Source organism: Notamacropus eugenii, chromosome X, assembly GCF_028372415.1.
Source record: "Notamacropus eugenii isolate mMacEug1 chromosome X, mMacEug1.pri_v2, whole genome shotgun sequence".
Lineage (NCBI taxonomy): Eukaryota > Metazoa > Chordata > Mammalia > Diprotodontia > Macropodidae > Notamacropus > Notamacropus eugenii.
The window spans coordinates 3,319,827-3,330,111 of NC_092879.1; the positions used below are offsets into that span (position 1 = coordinate 3,319,827).

At 39.6% G+C, this 10,285-nt stretch overlaps 1 pseudogene; it reads right to left on the minus strand.

Moving 5' to 3' along the window:
• Positions 1 to 3,174: 3,174 nt before the first annotated feature.
• LOC140516164 (casein kinase I pseudogene) lies at positions 3,175 to 5,383 on the minus strand (annotated as a pseudogene).
• Positions 5,384 to 10,285: the final 4,902 nt, after the last annotated feature.

Here is a 10,285-nt window from a genome sequence, read left to right on the forward strand (position 1 = left end):
TCTTCTTCTTCAAAGTAGACTCTGCTTTACACTTGAAAGACTCTTGGGACTTTTCACTTAATTTCTGCAGAGTAAAAAAAAAAATGGTGGTCTTGGTGGTTTCCTCCTCAAATTGGCTCCGAAGTATTTTGGTTCTGAACTGAGGAGAGGCCAGGCCTCCAAGGTAATCCTCTGAGAAGTCCCTTGGTGACTGGACATGACCACTTATGGAAGCCTGGAGTCAATCTCTCAGGTTCCATTTAGGGTGCCAACTGTTAAAATCGATTATCTGAAATATAAAGGAAATTAAAAACAAAGCTACAATTTAATCTGCAAAGCTAGCATTTGCATACCAAACCAGGTCACATGACTCCTCAGAGGTCAGAGATGAGGAGTGATTTACAGAGATGGTTTTTATAGCAACAACAACAAAAAAAAAAAAAGGAATTGGAATAACTACGGAAACTTATTTTCAACATAATTCTATCGAACAAGTCAGGTCACTTGACTTCTCCCAGACTTTCTCAACCCTATGCCAGATGTCATTTTCTCCAGGTGGTGACCCTAGCTCAAGAGAAAAAGGGGCTTAATTTAACGTCTGAAAAAATGTTAGTACCTTTCTCCAGCTGTCTGGTAAACCCTGCTTTCTTCTAGAAAGGGAAATTTAGCCTTTTGAAAAACCTTACAATCTTCTGATCACTTTATTTTTCTAAATTATTTGCTACTAAATGATAAAGTCTTCTCTATATATCTGTGCACTAAATCTATAGGTAACCTAGGCTTAAAGACTTTGTTAGTCTGGCTTAGTTTAGAGCTAGCTCTTCTTTAAAAAGGGAGCCTAATCTTATGATCAAACTAAAAGTAATACAAAATAGCTTATTTCTTTTTCAGTTGTTAAGGTTTTTCCCATTGATGTCCTCTGTTTATATTTAAGGTCTTTGAGATTTCTCCTTCCTGAAATCTTTGGTACTTTCAGTCTCACCTCCCTCCACACACACCCCAATTTTCCTTATCATTCTCTTCCTAATTCCCCCCAATTGGAGATTCTTGCAGACTGGATTTCAAATGAATCTCAGCTTCCTCCCACACTAAACATTTCACAGTTTACCAGGCTAGGTCTCTGCTCCAAATGACTTTTGGGTCAGAACTGGCTCCAGATGGATGTTGCGCTCTTTCCCTCAGGCTTGGGGGAGTGTTGTGGGGGGCAGTGGGAGGAGAAGACAACACACACATATACACACCGAGGGTTCTGTCTCCTTCTTTTCCTTAGTTCTCTGCCCCAGCACCAGCAGTTCAAAATCTGTTTTCCCTGTCACTGGCAGTTCAGAATATTGCCACTCTGGTGCTTCCAGGTTGCAGCCTCTGGCAGGCTTTTGCTCCTAAAAGGCTAATCTGGCTGTTGAGGCTCAAACAAACTTTCACATCTTCGATCCAGGGTCTCTATGGCAGTGGAAAGAGGGAGGGGGGAACAGGGTGAAGGCATGCTACTTTGATCTCCCTGTTGGTAGCATGAGAGGTGGGGGGAGGGATGTGCAGTGAACTCAGGATCGCTGAGTATCAGTTCCTTAGGGTTTTTTTTTTTTAACCTTCTTTTGGATTCTGGGTATCCTAAAATATAGAAACAGTTGAAGTTGCTTTATCTTTGGCGCATATATAGGAGAGGTCTGAGAGGTTGTGGAGATTGGAGCAAGTGTCTAGTATGCCATCTTGCTCATGAGCTGGAAGGAGCTTAGGTCCTTATTTTTGTCAGCCGTGGAAATCTCCAGGAAGTGAAAACAAAACAAACAAAAAGGGAGTAAAGGGAAAAGGGAAACTCTGGGGTTGCAAACATTGCCACAAAACGATAAGAAAGACATCCTCAAACTAGGAAAAGCAAGACAGAGAGGAGCTGACATGCCTGTAGAACTACTTATCTCCTCTTGAAGAAATGCTTTAATTCAGGGTGTCTTATTTCCTAAGGAAAAACAATCCCCATCTCTTGCCAAAGCACATGCTGAACACATAATTTTTCTAGAAGTCCTGGGCCAAAATGGCAATGAAGTTCTTGTAACAGGAAATCCTTGTCTCAGAAACTCTCGGTGAAAAAAGACTCTCTAAAGAGACTACTCTTATCTAAATTGATAGATGAGATTATCTAATGATTTTCCAGCCTAATTCTAATGATGCTGAGATCTTTGTAGATGTGGGGGAAAAAATATGTGAAATCAAGGAGCAAACTTTCGATCTCAGAATCTGAAATTTGTTCTACTATTGGTTTTGATAAAATAATAAGGGATAATACTTCATTGGCATTTTTTATCTGTGAATGGCAATTGATACCATTCCTTTGTTGCTTGATTAAAGTGATAGCTCATCTATAGTGGCTTCTGAATGTCAAAATACAGGTGAATGGAATGTTTTTCCAAAAGAGATGCATCCATTTGGATTGATAATAAATAACTTTGATGGATCAATGAGATCATTTTGCTAGTGATGTTTATCAATTTCTCTTATTATGATTTTGAAAAGATTATAAAGGGGTTGTATTTTAGAATGATACCTCAAATAAAATGTATGTGTAACATGAAAAGAGAAAGTTAATGTGAGTGCTCTAATTGATTTATGAATTAGAGCTACCACCTAGCAGAAACCTTGGTTTGGGAAGCAATACTCTCCCTGTGATTGATTGTAATAAGTATTCAAACATATATTCCTCTATTTCTAGCTTAACTTGGCATTCCTAACCAATACAGCAGACATCAGAGAAGTTGGAAATCCTGTCAAAGAATATAGTTTGGAAAAGCAGAGTTTACAGGGAATGGGATGAATAAAATAAAAAATGTGAAACAGACAGTTTATCTATGTCAACAATAATTTAGTGATTGCCAGAAAGCACACTGCTTTCTGAACCACATTAGAGCAGCCTCTTCAAAATTAGTCACATCTTGTCTCTAAGACTGAAAAGCTGTATAAAATGATTTTAAAAGCTTGCTCTAGCCCCAGTATTACCTACAGGACTGTCCCAACCCTCCCTCTGCTCTCAGCTACTAGTGTCTAGGTATCTACTTATCACTTTCTTCCTCTCCTCCCCCTTTTCAACAGCATTAGTACTGTCCAAGGTACCACTATTTTCCCAATAACCCAGGCTCCCAACTCCTCACTTCAGATTCACCATTCTCAGCTCTTCACTTGGGTTCACCAAACATATCCAATCTGTTTTTTTTAAGCAGAGTCAATTTTGTAGTTTTTAATGAACTTGTAAACAAAACAACTCTCATTTCAACATAAAAACAAAATTCCAGGTCATATAGATGTTTACTGTGATTACATTTATATAAGCAACTTACATACAGGTTCATAAGATGTTAACAAAATTTCTGTGACAAATAGGCTATTTTTTTTAATACCAAGAACATTATAGAGTTAATGCAGAGCACTACAGATAATCTAGTAGTCACTAAGATTTTCTTAAATCTTCACTTAGATGATGTTATTTCTAGCACATTAAGCAGGCAGAGTCTTTCATATGCTTAAAAACTGGAATCTTTGGTTGCTACCTTGTCAGCTGCCTTGCACACAGAAGCCAACAAATTTAAGAATGTTTAAGTTTACAACATTCAAACCCCAGGGGGGTAAAAAAACAAAACTCCATGAGTGTACAATTGTAGCATTTACAATTATCACAACCATGGTTGAAAACTGTTCATGCCATTGTTTTGAAATAAGATCTCAAAGCACAAATTCAGGGTTACAATTTGATCAACATAAAAGGTAACACAAAATTGGCATATGCACAATTTCTCTCCACCGCTTGTGTGTCAACCATTTAGTTAATATTTCCCCTTGAAAGAATGCAACAGAAAACTGAATACCATGTTTCACTGTCAGTTAACATTCACAAACACAGTAGCTAAAACTCTGAATGCTGGACTAGTATTGACCACAGCCAGTCTATACTGAAATTAAGCTCTTTACACCAAGTAAATGGTTGCCCACAACCACTGGCAAGGGTACATGTGAACTAAAATGTCTACATCTGGGGAGTAACAAGATCTGCTCTGGTCTGCTCTACTTCATGTTTCTCTTCATGCTTGGAAACCAGTGGGGTTTGGGGATGTGCCTACCCTACCCACTACAAGAACCTGTCTTTTAGGTCATTTTCTGCTTTAACATTGTCCAATCAAAAGTGTAGTCGTACTGGTGATTCAGAGTCCTGAAAAGAATACGAAACAGCTGCCTCAGATACATGTAATCTGGTGCCTCTTCAAAGCGCAGGCCACGGCAATAGTTGAGATACATGGCAAATTCTGCAGGAAACCCCTGGCATAGAACTTCCACTGGGGTGGACATCTTCTTTTCGCTGATCTTTTCATACTTTTGCTTTTTGGTTGCAGCCTTTAGTCCTTGCCAGGGCAGGCTGCTCTTGTTAAAATACATCAACACATAGCCCAGGGACTCCATGTCATCTCGACGGCTCTGCTCGATGCCAAGGTGGGCATTGATGCTGGCATACCTGGCAGTGCCAGTGAGGTTTTTATCTTCTCTGTAGGGTATATGTTGCCTTGTTCTGTTGTCTCGATACTTTTTGGCCAGTCCAAAGTCAATAAGGAATAGCTTATTGCAGTGAGCCCCAATCCCCATTAGGAAATTATCGGGTTTGATGTCCCTGTGAATAAAGTTCTTGGTATGCACATACTCGATCCTGCTGATCATCTGGTCGGCCAGCATCAGCACGGTTTTCATGGTGAACCTGCGGGAGCAGAAGTTGAACAGGTCCTCCAGGCTGGGCCCCAGGAGGTCCATGACGAGCACGTTGTAGTCCTTCTCCTGGCCGTACCAGCGCATGTGGGGGATGCCCACCCCGCCTTGCAGGACCTTGTACAGCTTGCTCTCGTACAGCAGCTGAGGGTGCTTGGCTTTCTGCGACTCCAGCTTTACGGCCACCTCCTCGCCGTTGGTGATGTTGATGGCCAGGTAGATGTCGCCGAACGAGCCGGCCCCGACCTTCCGCAGCAGCTCGTACTTGCCCCCGACTATGCTGCTCGCCATCCTGCAGGGGGGTGCGGGGATGGGAGCCGGGATTGTAGCGGATATGGTGGCGGTTGGGGGAGGGGGACGATCGCGATGAGAATTGTGTGCGGAGATGGGCCTTACCCACCCGGCGCGAGCTTCCGGGTCGAACCGGGCCGGGGCCTAGCCTAGCCTTGGGTCTCGCTGCAGGCCGCTGCTGTCACACGACCTTCCGCCTCCTCCCGAGGTCTCTGCGGACTTAGGGCCGGTTGCCGGAGCAGGCCGGACAATGGCTCTCGGGTCGCGCCGCTGCCGCCGCCGCTGCAGCCTCTGTGGCCTCCCCACCTAAGCAGCAGCCTCTGCCTCGGCTGCCCCCACCGCAGCTACTTTGGGCTGACGTGCCAGGCTGAGAGAGGCGCAGAGGGTGGAGGTGGGGCCCCGGCGGCGTGACGTCATCCCACCCACTCGAGCCTCCCCCCCCACCTCGCTCCCCCCATGCTGCCATTTTGTCTCCTTGGCTACCTCCGCCCCACCCGGTCCCCTCCCAACCTAGAGCCGCTTCGTCGCCACGGTGCGGCCAGTTTCCTCCAATGGCTGGTCTCGGCTTACGTTTCTCCATTGGTAGTGCTCCTTCCACACGCCCCCTTCTCTCCGTCTCCACAGCCCCCGCTGTGATGCAGATTCCCCTCACTTCCAACTTAGACTACTGCAGTAGACTTCTGATTGGTTCCCCTGCCTAGAGTCTCTGCCCCAAACTCCAATTCATCTGCCATCGGGTTGCCAGGGTGATGTTCCCAAAGCGCAGATCTGACTAAGTCATCGTCACCTCCATCCCCTCCAATTCAATAAATGATAAATGCTTCCTACTGCGTCTAGGAACAAATAGAACGCCTTCTGTCTGGTTTTTAAAGCCGGCCATAATCTGTCCCCTTCCTACCTTTCCAGTCTTTTTTTTTTTTTTTACATAAAAATTTCCCCCAGCATCACTGCCCCTCCGCCTCCCAGAAAACCATCTTGTACGGGAAATAACGTTTTCAAACTTAAAAAAAGAAAATGAAAACTATATACAATATACCACATCTATGGACTGTCCACCTCTACAAAGGTACAGGATAAAGGTGTCTTTTACTCTTCTTTCCAGCCCTGTTTGTTTATTGTAATTTTGCAACATTTACCTTTATTTTCTTTTCTTAATTTTCGTTCTCTCCATTTGCAGTGTTGTAGAGATTGTGCATATCGTTTTCTTCCCTCTTTCTACTAATTCACAAAGTCACAGTTCATGAAGATCTTTCCTTGCTTCTCTATGCTTATATTAATCATCTTACAGCACATTAATATTACACGAAATTCACAAATTACAATTGATGTAACCATTCCCTAATCAGTCAATATTCACTATGTTTTCTTTAACTCTCAAAAACAAAAATACTCTTCTAGGTAATGTCAAACTAACCACTCTGGCCCCCACTACTAGGTAGCTTAAATTGCCTCCACTGTATTCTTTCAAGAGCATAGGGGTACTCTACACCTCAGTTCCATTTAGCCATTAAGTCAGGTTTGCTTTAATAAAGAAACATTGATTTCAAAACTATACTCACAAATAAACTCCCCCAACCAAAATCCCCTCCTCCTTGAATCACCTCAGTCTCTGGAATTGTGAAAAGGATTAGGTAGGCGTATATCTTTCCTCCATTCAGAAAGTCAGCCAATCAATAAATGTTTAAGCACCTATTATGTTCGAGACATTGTGCTAAGCCCTGAAGATATAAAAAGAAGCCAAAATGCTCTGCCCTCTAGGAACTTACAATCTAGTGAAGAAGACAAGAAAACAGCTATGCACAAACAGCCCATATATATGTATGTATGTGTATATATATATATGTGTGTGTGTGTATATAAATGTGTGTATATACTGTTGACCTGAAAATTTTGTTAAGAAAAGGCAACATGGCTAAATGCATACATTTTATGATTTAATTAATTAATTGATCAATTCCCTATTAAAGAAAACAGTAACATAATGCATTATGGAGCCAGAAATGTTCTGGCTACCCAGTGCAGAAATCTTCTGGCTTATATACATTTTGCCGTGAGAAAGGAACTCTCCTAGTTGAACAAATCATAAATTTAGTAAGACAAGACAATTAACAAAGTAATGTTGGTCAGGCCTTGGGATTCCAAGCTGGGTAAACATATGTCTCGGAAATCCCACCACTAGTAAGTGGTAGGCTTCCTGCCCTAAACAGATAACTGACATAGGAAAGGGTAAACAAAGTTCAATAGAAATTACGACCTAAGATGTCTGTGTTTTCTTTACCATTAACATGCCATAACATAGTGTAGGTCTACAAATATTAAGATATGGAAAACGTCCCATTATTCAAGATAGTGTCTTAGGTTAAAGGTCTCCTTAAGGATTGTAGAGTCAGCCTTGGCTGGCTTTTGCTGACATAGGAAGAGGCACTCTCTGAGTTTGCTTCAGAGAGAACAAAGAGATTATTCCAAAATTTTATATTAAACATTATCATTCCCTCCTTTTGGTCAAAGGCAAGCTGAAGGCTTTGCCTGTAGACCAACAAAGATATGAAAAAAACCTCTAAATAACCAGTAGTGTGAGAGTTTACTCTTCATGCAAGTCTGGTCCAGGCTCTTGGGAAAGTTGTCTATGTCTGATGGCATCTTCTTCAGGCCTCTTCAAAATTGGAGGGCATGATTCACTCAGGAGCAGGAGCAATGGAGGTGACAGATGGATCCAAGAGTCTATACAGAAAACTTGGCAGAGTCTCCCAGAAAACATATGATTTGATAGTTGAGATGAAACAATACAAGATAGTTAACATGGCTAAAGGCACTTAGCAATAGTTCAGTTTCCCAGCCATGCAGGGCTAGGTTCAAACAACACAATGAAGTTTTTTTTACAGTTCACAAACTGCATTTTTACATTAGGTCAGGTATAAATTAAAACTTAGATGGATCACAATAGACTAGTTTTGAAAGGGAGATTTACATGTCACCAATATAAACAAGAAAATTAAACATGAACCACACAAATCAATGCAATTATTATTTCAAAGTTAATTAACATTAAGTTCCTTGTATCCCAGTAATCCATTCTTAATTTTCATTTAACTTTGAATCCCAGATTTCTTTGACAATAGGTTTTATTCTTGGGACAGTTCAAAAAAAGAGAATTATGCCTTTCTGGTTCAAATCTAGAAGTTCCCAGATACTTCTGACAATATAAATTAGTACAATTACTTAAAATTTGTTCTCCTTTTTTTGAAATTTCAGAAAATTTCGGTTCACGTTATTTGCTGTTTCTATCTTTACCTAAATCTTGTACCTGGAATAAGAATCTTTTAAAATGTGAGGATTCAACTATATAATGAACTCATCTGCCTTTTAACTTATTGGACAGATATTTTAACGGAGAAGAAACAATTTCACTTACTTTTACTACTATCCTATAGAAATTTTATGCAAAAACCCAAATTTGAGATCTTATTATCAAAAGCATGACAAATTTTAGAAGTCAATGATATACATTTGCATATTTTTTCCTCAAAATTTGCTACTCTAATTAAGCATCTATCACATTATATCTTTGTCTTATTACCTGATCTAATCATTTCCTCGATGTTATCTCTATATTATATTTATTTATTTGGCCAGGAATATAGGTTAAAGTTGTAAGCTATTCATTCCTGCACCCCATTATAATAACTCAGAGATGCTCCAATTTCCATTTATTATTTGATAGACTTAGTATTGTACTTTCAGAACTTCTTGATGATAAAGATTTGCTATAAAAGAAAAAGAGAGGGACAATGTTAACAGAAGGAAAGGATTTCCTTAGTTCTGGTTGATTCCAGGAATAAGCTATTATCTGACATGTGAGGTCACCAGGTGCTGAAAGCAGGGCTTAGGAATAATCAGGTGGGGAATTTCCTTTTTCAGAAAGGAAATAGCACATTTGGGAAATAGAGTTAGGAAGATCCTACCTCGGCCGTGTCCAAGGTCGTCTTCAAAACCTTTCCAAGCATCCACCATTAGCCTGCAGCACATGTCAATTGGCTTTATGATAACTTAGACAAGTATTCCTGTAATCAGAACTTCAAACAATAGTAAATTGCAGTCCCAGTCTTATATAGCAAATCAATATTGGCTGGTATCCCTCAGATAAAATACTTCCTCACTCTTTAAACCATCTGAAACTGGCACAAAAGTGTCCAGAACAACTACAGAGGAGCAAGAGGGGTTTAGAAAACCCTTATTTATTCCCAAATCTTATCTACCTTTCATAGTTTCAAGCAGAACTTAATTTATCTTTCCAAATCTCTCAACCCTATTACCCAGATTATTCCATTTGCCTTTGCATTTTAACCATAAGACAAGATAGCTCATAAGTTATTACTTTTTGCTAGCATAACTGTACTGGAATCTCATTCCAGCTTAAACAAAACAAAGAGGTTAATGACTAAATTTATAGTTTGATGGAATTATGTCTTTGTTTCACAAGTTGTTATTCTTCCCTAATTATACTCACTCTGGAAGAATGAGATACTTCAGGAATTAAAACTTTTACATAATAAATTCAAACACAAACTTTAACTCTGACTTAGGCCATAGAATGACTACATATTCAGATCAAAACAGCTTAATTTTAATAGTATATTATTTTGAAGTTTTAGTAGGCCTTCTAAGAATCATCCATGATTTTTCAAAACATTTCTTCTAAAAGTATTTCCCTTCTTTAAAAATAGTTTAAAATTTACTCTGATGTTCCTTAAACTCTTATGAAGAAAACTAGTTGGAAACTTTTAAAATGCTTGATATCTTTCTTTTTTTTTTCTTAAGCAAAAATAAACCTTTAAAACTGGAATTCATTAAAGCTGAGTTGTTACAAAAATGTTCTTAAGTAATATGAATTTCCAAAGTATTATAACAAACTGAATTCTTAATTATTACAGTATTCTTAGATATGAGACTGACTCACAGAAAAACACTGTTGCTTTTAAAATTCTTTTAAACAATGGGAACATCTTAAGATGAGTCTTAAGTAGTTTATATAAACTTCTGCCCATGTTCTAATTTCAGATAAAAATAATATTAGATTTCCCAGTAAGATTACACAAAAGGCTCACGTTTTGCTGGTCACTTGTTATTGACCACAGAAATTTGCTATAGAAGGAAAAAGCAGGGACATATGACATACCAAATATGACAGGATAAAACATCCTTTACTCTGTTTGAATTCAGATGGGAGTGAAATTCTCCAATGATGCAGTATCTGTTTCATAGCCAGACTCAGGAACAG